Source organism: Orussus abietinus, unplaced genomic scaffold (assembly GCF_000612105.2).
Source record: "Orussus abietinus isolate OABI.00-Male unplaced genomic scaffold, Oabi_2.0 scaffold278, whole genome shotgun sequence".
Classification (NCBI taxonomy): domain Eukaryota; kingdom Metazoa; phylum Arthropoda; class Insecta; order Hymenoptera; family Orussidae; genus Orussus; species Orussus abietinus.
The window spans coordinates 18050-31222 of NW_019394425.1; positions in this window are offsets into that span (position 1 = coordinate 18050).

Genomic DNA, 13173 nt, shown 5'->3' on the forward strand with positions numbered 1-13173 from the left:
TAATATAAAAAAAACCACGTGGAAATCAGCTGGAAATCGTAAGCGGAAATCCCTGGAAATCGTCGAAAATCACTAAATTTATCATACGACATAAAAAAAAAAAATCGGTTCTTAAAGAAGGAAATCGTGTTCACTGATTCCCGAGTGGATAGCCCCTCACTCTCTTCATGCCGTAATTAAATCATAGAGAATAATCGCCGTAAGCGATCAACGTCGAGAAAAATGGAAAAAGACATTTCGAGAGGAAACGTTTCGGAAATGATTGGCGCGATCCCGAAAGGGGTGAGGGTGGAAATCCAGTCCGACGTTGTTTTCCTCGAGGAAGGGGTGGCAGGGGGTACACCGCGATCGCAGTAACAGCGAAGCCGTGACAGGGGACGCGCGTATCGGTAATGTAACCAATCACGAGGCGCAGCTCGTCGGAAGTTAGGTTAGGTCGGGTAGAGTTGGGTCGGACCCTCGCGCCCTGGTCGAGCCCGGTAACGAGGAGTTTAATGACAGCGTCGACGCCGACGTGGACACGTGGACGAGGCGTCCCGACGCCCCGGGAACCGGGCAACTGTTTTGATGCTCTCTGCGTCTACAAAGAGTCGGATCGATGCCTCAAAATAGAGATCATTATTTAATATCCATTAATTACCGCTGTACCTTCATTCGAGTGTCATCAAAAATGTCACATTACTTAACCCAGACTATCCGACACATTTTACGCATCCACTGATTACTTTGGAACCATTAACATAACGAAAAAATAAACAGTCTGGAAAAATACCAGAGGGGAATTTTGTGAGATTTTCTCGCCGCTGACGTCATAATTCAAGATGGTACTAGAGCCTTGAGGTGGTATAAAAAGGTCATATACATACACCAAAAAGTCAAAATATTTATAAAACTTTTCTCCAAACTGGCTGCACCGAATAATTCGAAACTCTGATACGCGATTATGGAGGTCCTAATGGGGAAATTTCATTTTTCGAGGGAAACACTTTTGTATTTATCCCGGATAAGAGCCACAATAGGAACACTTTTTCTAAACATGAAATTTCCTGAGTTACAAGACTTTCATTAGGACCTCCATAATCACGTGTTAATGTTTCAGATTATTCGCTGCACTCAGTTTGGAGAAAAGTTTTTACGTTTATAAATTTATATATATAATAACCCTTTTATATCACCTTAACTATTATATCATCAGTAAGCGGAAGTATGTAAGGTGGTGACGTATCGTTCGGGAGGATTGGAAGGTAAAAGAAGATAAAAAGAGCTGGTCTTGCAGGACGAGTCATCCCGGAGTGCAGTTGCAGCTGCGAACAAGCCTCGCGGAGCGTCCGGCACGTGGCGCTGCTCGTACCCCGCAGATAAAACAGAAAGGGAGCCACGCGACTCGCCGTTTTCCAGTAGTTACAACTTGGAGATACACGCGAGCGACACGAGCGCGACAAGAGGATGCTGGCCAATGATGCGTGCTTCGGGGTCGTTAGTGTCCCTCCGGCTCTCTTATTTTTGCATTAAAATCACTCCTATTGGCCCCCCTGGGTGTTTTCGGTTCACGGCTCGCCGATTCGCCGCCGATTACGTTAATTGTCCTGGAAAACAAGAGGGAACCGAGACCATGGTGAGCGGCCTCGACCTTGCGGTTTTAGGAAGAGAATCTCTATAACGTTTAATGGGAAAATTGGTGCAAAGGAGATAGAGACTTCTCGTGGAAGGTGTAAGAGAGGAAGAGGGAAGGGCGAAGAAGTCGCGCAAGTTTAATGGGTGTCAAAAGGGTGTCGGAATATTGCGCGTCAAAGTGGCAAGGTCCGATTTCCTTTACGAGGCCATAAGACGCAGTCTCGGATTCGAGGGCTAGATATAATGGGAATTTTAAAGGCCGTTTCGGGCAACGCTCCGCAGGTTAAGGAGCGGGGATCGGATTTACGGCACGGGAACAAGAACGATTTTGTGTTTCACCGAGAACCTTTGGCCGCTGCTCTGAATTCCTGCTACAATGTATTAATTTCACGTTTACGAGCTTTACGACTTGTTTTCAATGAGTTTCTTGGCGGTTTATCGCTCTCTTAGGCGTTCCCCAGATTCCTATAAATCAGAGTCAAACCGCGCCGCGTTCGGCAACCCCGAGTAGGAGGAAGTCCACCATAAAATTGGGCACTAGCCTAAAAAACGAAGAAACTAACGAAACGCTTCCCGCAACACACGACTCAGACATGGCGTCCACTCTCGAGCCACCTCGACGTTGTGCGAAAGAAATCCGCGAAGAACGTCGAAACCGAGCGAGATACGTAAAAAAGTCTTAAATAAAAGTTAGAGCGAATTAAATTCTAAGCGATATTTGTAGGAAACGTTTTCCTCTAGGAAGCTCAGGTGCCCCGGGAAAATTGTGACTGGAGGCGGCAGGGACTTCTTTTGGGGCCCAGGAGACGTGGGTTCCTCGAGGTCTTCATTGAGGTCTTCCGACGTGGTAGCACGAGTCGGTCGTTCTCGAAAATTCCAGGAGGCATTAAGGGCTCGTTAAAAAGCACGAGAGCGGATCTCGGTCCACCGACGGAGGTTGGCAGGTGATCGAAGTGCGAGTTGCGACATAATGGGACGCGCGCTCGTTCGTTTTCACAATTCGGCATTTCTGTCCCCACGGGAGACTCGACTCCTTGTCCTCCCGAGTCCTGGCATTGACGCATTCGGCCGCGATCTTACAATCCCCACAAAGAGGGCCGATCGCCAGGAAGTCGTTAACGCCCCCGCAAGAGGAGCGCGTGGACTGGGCACCAGGTGATCCGGACGTGTTTTCGGAAGAAGAAAAGTCGACCTGCCCCCCCATGAGTTGTAAATATTTTACGGACGCGATCTCGACAATGGTGTCACGGTGTCGGCGAAGCTCACAAAGCCAAGCCCAGATTTTTAACCCTCGAAATGCCCCCAGTGGCTCGCCTCTTTAACACCTTCCAAAAAATAAATAAAAAAACCACCAGCGATCGAAAATAATTTTCCTAAAGAATATTCCGATAATTCCAGGAATTATTTGACACGAGTGAACTGGAATAAGTTGCAACGTTTCTTCGGAAGGATAATAATTTACTTTGCAACGTTTTCCAGTGGTTGCAGCCACCCTGGCGTAACGAGCCCGGATCTCCCGCAGCTTCCACGATATCAGCCTCCCCATTTGATCTCTCCCGATCAGCGCACGATTGTTGGTCCACTTTCATTCAATCCCCGGTCCCTGGTGGTATAAAAAAGGGATGAGCCGGAGGAAACGACGTCGCACCCCCTGGTGCAATTTTGAGCCCGATTTTTTGGCAACTCCATCCACACCCCATGGACCGAAGGAAACGATGTTCCAATTCCGGCAAACACTCGTCACCTCGGAAATGGAGGGGTGGCTGGGAAGAATTGGATTTGGAGAGGCGAGAATACGTGTCGGCGGGGGGGTCGGCATTTAAAGCGGGGGTTCACGCGGTGAGACATCTGTCGGACAGCTCGGTCCGAGGCACCCCCTTGTGCCCCAGAGGGTGCGACACGGTGTAGCCGTAAATACACCGGCCCGCCGCCCGGTGGTGCACTATTTGTACACCCTGGACGGACAAGGGGGTGCAGGAGCCGCTCCGTTACAACTCCGGGGGACACCATGAGACGCCCCGCGGATCTCGCCTCTTCGGGGTTGCTCGCACCTACGTGACGTACATAGGCCCACGGCACCCCGAGGTACGTACATGGCGGCGGGCATGTAACACGCAACTTGTACGTGTACATACTCTATTTACCGCTTGTTAGTCCGCACAATGTGCCCCAGCTGATCCCCTTAACGAGCCGAGGCCTTTACGTGGGCGCGGTACATCCTTCGTAAGCCGGCTCCGAGAGTAACGACGGAGCGCAGGTGACGACTCGTACCTTGTTCAGGGGGATCCTCGCGGGTCGTCGCAGGGGTTCTTCGGGGTGGAGGCTCGTTCTTAAGGGGTGACTTTATGGCGCTCTTCCCGGGTGGTTGGATATATTACGGTGGGGAGATGATTAGCGGAGATGGAATTAGGTTTACGTCGACTCCTTAACTCTTGGAACACGGAGTCAATTCGACATATGGGCGAAATTCGTCTGACCGTGCAGGCAATAATGGACCAAACGTCGGCCGCCTTTGAATTCTTTAAATACTCGTTTATAGGTATTTCTTACATTTTCTATTGGAAATAAATTCTCATCAGTTTTAGGACCTATCTTATAACTTCCATATTCACGTTGCAAAGTTTGAAACGATTCGATACTCTCAGTTTGGAGAAACGTGTCATGAACGATTGAGCTTTCGGATGCCACTTTCACATCCCCTTAAAGAATGAAAATGTTTTCTGAATTTGGACCTCCAGGTGGCGGAGTTTAGATACTCTTGATTTGACGTGATCGATGGCAACTGAGGGCCTTAATTAAGGGATATCAGTCGGGGCTTGTGTGCGGAAAGGAGACGTCAGCGACGTGCGACGAAGCACCTTGTACAAACTAATTAGACGCAAGGGGTGTCGAGGTCTTACCGAAATAACTTGTTTATTCGAAGAACCTCGGATTCGCCGTCTCTCCTTTTTCCATACCTTCCCACGTCGCCTCGTCGGGCCTTCCACTTTTGACTGATCCCAAGTGACAACCACGATCTACCATCACCCATACAAGAGTATCGTCAAAAGCGAGTGGAAAAACTCACGTGTCCATTTCTTCACCAGCCAGGCGGGTTCCATATGGACGCAACGAGGACGTTCCCGGAAGACGTTCAACGTTGACTTAACACTCGGTGATAAAGCACGAGGAATTAGGAGAGGACGATGATCCTGCTTGACGTACGATGTAGTTAACTCGTGGCTGCCAAAGGACGAGTCTCGAGGAGACGTCGGCAAGGTGGAACTCGTCCCTGGGATTTGCCGGAGATTTGGGGTGTCCAGGAGGCGAGGTCCTTCCCACGTGCTGGGTGTCTCGATTTCTACGACACTTCCTGCGGGAAGGACCCTCGGTTGACACCTCCGGAGGACCTGGTCTCATTTGTCCGGGTCGAGTCTTCGAGGTCTCACGAGGAGAGAGGTGATGGATCGCTCCGCGATTCTTCGGCGAGGACGCGAAAGGAGAGGGAGAGAGAGAGAGAGGAGCATTGTAGGGCCGATTTGCATGCTCGCTCGGTATGAATACATGCTGATTGCTTTTGAATTGCCCGGATGAATCTCGCCCGGGGGAAAGTCTCCCACGAGCGGGGTCCTTTTTGGGCCCAAACCGGCCCTACTCGGTAGCTGGATATCGGCTTACCCCGCTAATCGTCCTTAGGAGGAAAAACCAGAGAAGTCGTCCTGACGAAAGTCCTCCACTTCGTACACCGTCGTGAGGGGCTAATCACTCGGAAATCAGTGAAAACGATTTCCTTCTTTGATAACCGATTGGGATTTCATGTAAAAATGGCAAAAAACGTGTTGTATGCGCTTCTATGCTAAACGATAGGAATACGAGGTGTCGGAGTGAAAATTTAATTGACCTGGAAATCACAGATGGCGCAAGAGGTCCCTCTGCAGTTAATTAGGGCTTCATACAGCACGAATCCAGAGGATTTCTGAAGTTTGACTTCAATTTCTTTATAATTATTGTACGAAAACGACAGGTGGAGTATGCCATTTGGTACGATACCCAATATAATTCGACACAGCTGTCAATATAAAAACAAGCGTGGCAACGTAGGCATTTAGAAAAATCTTTATCGACGTCGATCAAGTTCCTCGACGTATTTCACTTCACCTTAAAATCCTGAAAATGTTTCGGTAATTTTCAGGATTTCCAGCTGACTTCCACGTGACTTCTCGAACTAAAGTCCATCATCTCCTGAGTGCACACCCTCTGGTAGCGCCGATTATGAATTTCACGGAATTACCGAGGAGCGAACTCGTCCGCGTCGCGTTACGAGGATTGGACTTCCTGCGGAAACGCGGAGGTCCCTAGAAGGAGGATCGACCCAGGACGGGCAGGAACTGGTCCTTTTTGGCGACCCTGCTGGGCCACCCTTGCCGAAATCCTAAAGGGCCGTTTCACGTTGCGTCGTAAAGGCATGAAGGGAAGCGGTCACGCTCGGCTGCGGCGTTGACGCGCAATTTCGGGGTACATGAACGTCTCTCCCCAGGAAGTCGCGCCCGTTCCGGAGCGTCCTTTCTGCAGTCGACTTTTCCAGGGACCCTGCATCCCGCTGGTGCGTGCCGGAGCCGGTGATGCCCGCTGGTTCCCACTTGTCTCATGGGGTCCCGAACGGACCCATCGGTCCCAGGACCCCCCCTGGCGGGGCCCCGTTGGTCGCCCTGGTCCCCGTCCTCGTGCGCGTCGACGTCCCTTGCACAATAAGGCCCGAGAGCCGATTATCGCCCCAGAATGGGCCGGGTAATGTGCAAGACGGTCGAAACGGACTTTGGGGCGCGTGTCCGTCGAGGAACCCGGCAGAATGTCGCAGCGTGGGGCCCGTTGCTCACCTCGGACATTATTCAGCGGTGGATCCTCCAGAGGTCTTGATTAACCCCGAGTTAGCCACGGATCGCGGCCATCCTCGCTCTCGCATCCTGAAGAGGTCCTGTTTAAAGAACCCAGGTTATCAACGACCGCGGATCGTCAAATTCGTCCCGAGGACCGACGCAGGATTCGAGAGGCTTTTCATTCAGGAAATCATGGATTTTAATGCTCGAAATCATGTGCGAATCAGAAAGTCGCAAACAGAAGTCACTGGCAATCACCAAAACACCGTCACAATCATGAAGTATTGGGTTGATGCACAAGTAATGGCGTTTTTCAACACATTACGTTACGTGTAAAAAAAAGCCATTACTTATCCATCAACCCAATAGTACAAGGAGACATGACGCCTATTGTCGGTTCCACAGAAAGCGGACCCAGGATCTCAGATTTTCGCTGATCTAACGATGCGAGCGCCACTTGCGGAAAATCAGGGAACTCCAAACCTACGTGACCGAAACATTTCCTACCGATGTAAATGACCTAAAATGCATTTAATTTTTCAACTAAGGTACGCAAGCGATAATCCACGTATGATATACAGAATGTGATGTTTTTAACGTGACAAAGACTATCGGACCTACTAGCAGACGATCATTTTTTAATTGTAAAATGTCATCGAGGAAGCGCCCGGCCCTAGATCGGAAAAAAATCTGAAGATCTGACCGCTAAAGTGGGGGCGATTTTAATAGATAATGTTGTATCTCATACTACTTCGTGTCACAATCTTAATGCCGAACGTCACTTGTTACCGAATGGCATTGATGCTTATCATATTAAATTAAAGGCAATCGCCCTGAAGAAAGGGAAATCATGTTCCCTGATTTTTTTAGGCGAATACCTCCTCGACTCGACTTTTTTCCGTCCACGTTGCAATGGGCTCCGATTTCCGATTCTCTAAAATTAAATGGGAACTTCAACGTCGTGGGAGCGTCCCGGCCGGAAGCGACGCTCCCCGTTTCATCGGCGACTTCGGTGGATCGTCTCTCACGCTGGAATTAATCAACGCCCCGGCATCAAAGACCCGCCAAGGCTCGAGGAGTTTGTTTATCGTCGAGCGTGGCGGCGCTCCTTGTTTCGAGCCCACCGGGACCGAGCCGAGTCTTCCTGGAATCTCGTTGCAGCCTAATCGGTCTACCGAGAGCCCGAATGACGCGCAGCAGCCCGCTTCTGGTCCACGGAGGTACGTACCTTCTCCGGCCCAACGGAAAGCCGGCGCCCATTGGCCCGCTCCAACGGAAACCGACTCCCGATTGGCCCCTGGCGCGCGGACCCGCCGCCGATCGAGTTTCGGCCGCTCGAAAGCGCTCTTCGAGTTGAATAAACATGCTCTGGACAGCCAGTTAGTTTACACTTTGTTTTAGAGCTGCTAGCTAAACACGAGGACACGCTTTGAACCGCCGCGGCACGCCGCCTGGTTGCTGGGAGCGAGATTCCTCGCTTATTGGCCGACATAATGCTCAGGTTAGTGTTAATAAACATCGCTTGTTAGTTATTAATATCGACTATAATGATTTCTTATGAATTTTTGATCAGTTTTAGGCTTCTTACTTCATTTTTGTGTTTTTTTTAGAGCTGCTAACTAAACACGAGGACACGCTTTGAACCGCCGCGGCACGCCGCCTGGTTGCTGGGAGCGAGATTCCGCACTTATTGGCCGATATAGTCCCGGGATTAGCGTTAATTAATGTTCCTTGTTAGTTGTTAATATCGATCTCAATTGTTTCTTCCCAATTTTGCATCGCCTTTAGCACGCGTTCCAGTTTTCGAGGTTGCGGGGGACTTCCGAGCGTTCTCCAAAATGGCGGCGCTCGGAGAGACGCTAGGGGTAGTTCCCTCGCTTCCGCTAGTCACGCGACCGGAATAATGGCGGCGTGACGGATAAATCGCCAACCGGGAGATACAATGGACTGGAGGCATCACTCCCACGACAATGACCGACCAAATGATTTCCCGTAACGCGACCACGAGGCGGCCGAAACGCGCCGACATTGTCCGGCCCCTGTGACTCGCGCGCGTCCTCAAAGGGACGGCGACGCGACGTCGGGTTTTCGGAGACTCAAAGATTCGCAGAGTGGTTCATTGTTGCCTCGCTTATTGGCTGCAGGATCCCGACGGAGAGGCCGCAGCTTCTTTATCCAATCATCTCCCCATTCAGCTATGGACCAGGTCTTCGACGTCGCGAGGTCTTCCTACCTCGGTGGAAGTGGATCCGTCTCTCCTCGGAAATGGACTCCCTTCTCACGCGATCGACTTCCTGCTGGCAGCTCCAATTTTCTGACTCCTCAGCTGCTCCTCCTTTCTTACAAACTTGTTCGCTCCTGGTTACCCTGGTCGAGGTATGCCTGGTGTTGCTAACAATTATTCTGTGATCAGTCTTCGTGTGTTTTTTTTTCTTCGCCTCCCAGAAAAATGCGTCATTGTGAGGGTCGACTGGTGTTGCTAAAAATTTTTTTTTTGTGATTACACTTCGTGTTCTTTCTTTCATCCCCCAGGAAAATCCATTATCTAGAGGTGAACCTCCGATGTGGTAATCCAAGATGGCCTCCTCCGATCAGCCGGCGCCAGAAGTCACCCTCCTCCTCGGTCGGTCCAGAATTTCCTCCAAACAACCCTTTCGCCCCACAAGGGATCCTCTGTCTTAGGATGAGGAGAACCAGAAGTAGCGTCGGTTAGGATCCACCTACCTATACCCTTTCGAGCAACTACTTGTATCGAGTTACAAGATCGCTTCTGCCACGTGGTCCACGGCCTTCCTCGAATCTGCCCAACAAAATTACGCTCCAGAAGGCCCGAGTTTATCTCTTTGAAGCCGAACGTTAAGAAAAATATTTCAACGCCGTTGAATAAATATTTACGTTTATAGAGATATTTAAAATGCAATGATTCAGTGTTCCACAGGGTAACCCGAGCCATTAGTGAAGACGTGCTCCGAGATGTCGGTGTTATGGTGTTTATGGGAGGATGCTGGATACACGGAGCGTGCGGTAAGACCGTGTAAATAAATTCAAGTCGGACTTCACTTGGAAAGCTCCTGACCGCGTGTTTCCCTTTCGCCTTCAGATTCTTCTCCCGGTGAAGCGTTCATCTCGAAACTAGACATCGACGGATTCCTCGGAGGGGAGAAAAACGTGAATTCTTGCCGGGGTCGGGTGACGTCTCGAAGCCCCTCCACCCTGGGAATTAATGGCGTGCTATAAATATTGATATGCGCCCCGAATGTCCCTGTATCGTGTACACGGACCATGTACACGTCATTCTATCCTTTTATCGGCGTAACCAAACGCCAATTATCGGCGTCTCCGAGGAGCGAAAGACGAAGCCCCATTCGATGCCGAAGAGCGACGAGAAGTTGGCTTTCGAGGGTTCAGGTAGTGCCGTAAAAAATGTGCATTGCGGTCGGAAGAAATGCCAAGAGACGCGTACGGGAGTCTTCGTGGTCAGGGTGTGGACCACCGAAAGGACAGGGGGTGCCCGAAGTCAAATTTTACGACACCCTTCGTTTTCGGTTAGGTCGGAAAAAATTTATACCCCCCTAATTGAGTCCCGCAGTGGCAAAAAAGGACTTTTGTCCCGGGGATTTTTAGGAGAGAAACCTCGGCCCACCTTTTCTTTTTTCCGGAATGGACGAGGGAAATCGAGATTTTTCGGGGTGGGGGAATAAACCTGCGGTGGGGATTGGGGTGGAATAATTTTCGAGGATCTTCAGGGGCAAGAGAGGGCAGCGAGACGAAACGAGGCGGGAAGATGCGTAGGTAAGGTTTTAAAAAGGGTGAATTAGCCCTTCAGGGGGTCGGGCAAGGTTTTATAGAGGGTTGTTACATCCACGACACACCCTTTCATAAGATCCGGAGGGTTCCGGGGAAGGAATCCCGCGTTTATGTAGAGTTTTACGAGCACCGGTACTCAGGTGACACGTGGAATAATTCGACCGGACGTAAATGGAAAATTGAGCCGCAAGTGCGAGGCTACTTGCACGGGTACGAAATTGGAACGCTGGTATTTTGAACCGACCAGTTGCCGGACGACGAATTAATCGAAATCGTTTAGTCTGTCGACACACCTCGAACGATCGCTCCTTTGTGCGTGCAAATATTGCCTTTCTTTGGCCGCATTGACTGCATTAAATTCAAACGCTTTATGGCTCCAACGAGGCTCGCTTTGAGCATCTTTTGTCCGCCAATGAAGTCTCGTCAGGGCTAAGTATCTAGTATGGACCGCAGTACATACTGGACGATACTTCGCGGACGCTCCAAGAAAAAGATACCTCATTTCATTCATTAATAAATAATATACGTGGTGTAAATGCGGTAGAAAAAAAATGTTAAAGTATCGACAACATATAAATGTAATGCTAAGTATCTAATATGGATCGCAGTACATACTGGACGATACTTCGCGGATGCTCCAAGAAAAAGATACACCATTTCATTCATTAATAAATAATATACATCACGTAAATGCGGTTAAAAAAAAATTGTAAAGTATCGAGAACATATAAATGTAATGCTAAGTATCTAGTATGGACCGCTGCTGATGATACTCCAAGGACGCTCCAAGAAAATCATAAATTATTTCATTGATTAACAAAATAATACCCGTGGAGATAACACGGCAAAAAAAATATTAAAGTATCGGAATATAAATGTAATGCGAGGTGTTATGGGAATTAGCGCTTTCAGTCGGTGTCGTTTCGATGGTCGGATCATTTTGGAATTTCTATGGGAAAATCGAGAGAATTCCGAGATTTCCTCGGAATCGGATTAAAGAAGTAATTCGATTAAAGGCGAAGGGCTATATGTATATATACGAGAGTCGGGCCCTGCATTCCAGATTTCGGATTTCCTTTCCGTCGACGGTCAGCTTAGGAGTTAAGTCGTCAAAGGGGTTTTCAAAGGGGATCTTATTTGCCACGGGTTCTCATAACCAGTCTCTGGACTCGCGTCGGCACCGCATAAAACTTTTCTAATTCCGACAAAGTCCTGCCTTTCGACGTGTTTAGGGGTTCCTTTCTACCGACCACCCCGTGGCATTCAATTCGCCGGTATTATTTTTATTTCCACTTGCCGGCTCCAAATCCAGATTAGCGAGTCGCCGTGACATCTGGGATAATCCCGGAGTCCCGGAATTCTTATCCCGAAATCCCGAGGCAAGAACTCGGAAATTCCAGGCCCGACCGACGCCACTTCCTGAAACTTTTCGCTGAAATTTAATTACTAAAAACATGCCATAACGTAAGCGATGACATCCAATTATACCGTCGCTCGACTCAGATCTCAAATCAGCTGATTTTTTAAATCTAATATTGAATTATTAAAAAATGTTACAATGTAAGCCATGACGTCCAATTTTATCGCAGCTCGTCCAACTCGGATCTCAAATCAGATTGTTTCCCCTGAAATTGAATTATTAATAAATGTTACAATGTAAGCCATGACGTCCAATTTTATCGCCGCTCGCCCGACTCGGTCTCAAATCAGCTGATCGGCAGATTTTGAAAGATCGGTCACCCACGTCGACAGGCTAACCTGCTTAACTTTTTAAGTCGGCAAATCGCATTATACCTAGGACCTTCTTTTGACTTCTCGGAACCGGCTTGACTTTTTCCCTTTCCCCTTTTTCCTCTTTTTCGCGCGGATTTAACCCTCTCGCGGATCATCTCGTCCCTGTTAAAACCGAGATTAGCTCTCGCCCTTGTGCTTTGTCTCATCGGGACGTCAAAATCTCAGCCAGCTTTCTTAAAGCCCGAAAGTCGAGCCGACATTCAACGGAGTCAGTGGACCAGGAACAGGGGATGCGTTTCGTGAATTCGAAAATTCGTGGTTTGCCAAAATCCATGACAGGACTCGATCGGGATGATCCGGAGTCTCCGTGTCTGTCGTTCGCTCCTTAATGTCAATTTCGACACTCTGTTTGACCGCCGGAGGCTTGGCTTTGGATTTCCGACCTCAACTCTTGACTTAACGCGATTTACACGAGTCTTCTAAGTACGGACGTTAAGGTGATACGAAAGTGGACGTCCATCGTTGACGAGACGTTTTTCCGAACCGTGTGTACCAAATGATTTAAAATTTCACATCGTGAATATGGAGGCCACAAGCAAGGTCTTAAAACCCAGACAATTTAACATTTTTAAAAATTTCTTTATAGGCATTTTCAAAATCTGTTCTAAAAATGAAATTTTATCGGTGCCAGGATTTTCCTTATAGCCTCTAAATTCGCGATGTAAAATTTTAAACGATTCGGTGCACTCAGTTCGGAGAAAAGTGTCATCAATGATTTACCTCTCGGAGGCCACTTTCATATCACCTTAAATTTTTAAAAATTTCTTTTCAGGCATTTTTAAAATCTATTTAAAAAAAAAGAATTTTTATCGGTGCCAGGACCTTCCTTATAGCCTCTATATTCGCGATGTAAAATTTTAAACGATTCGGTGCACTCAGTTCGGAGAAAAGTGTCATCAACGATTGTCCTCTCGGATGCCACTTTCATATCACCTTAACGGCGCCCGAAAGAAATAACCCCGATACGTGACAAATTTATTTCTGTTCGCAGCTGCAACCGGACCCCGGTGATCGTCTCGTCGAGGAGGAGAAAAAGTCTGGAGTCGAGGTGGAACGAGAAAACGAGTCTTTCGGAGGTGTGGAGAATCCGGTGCCCTCCTAC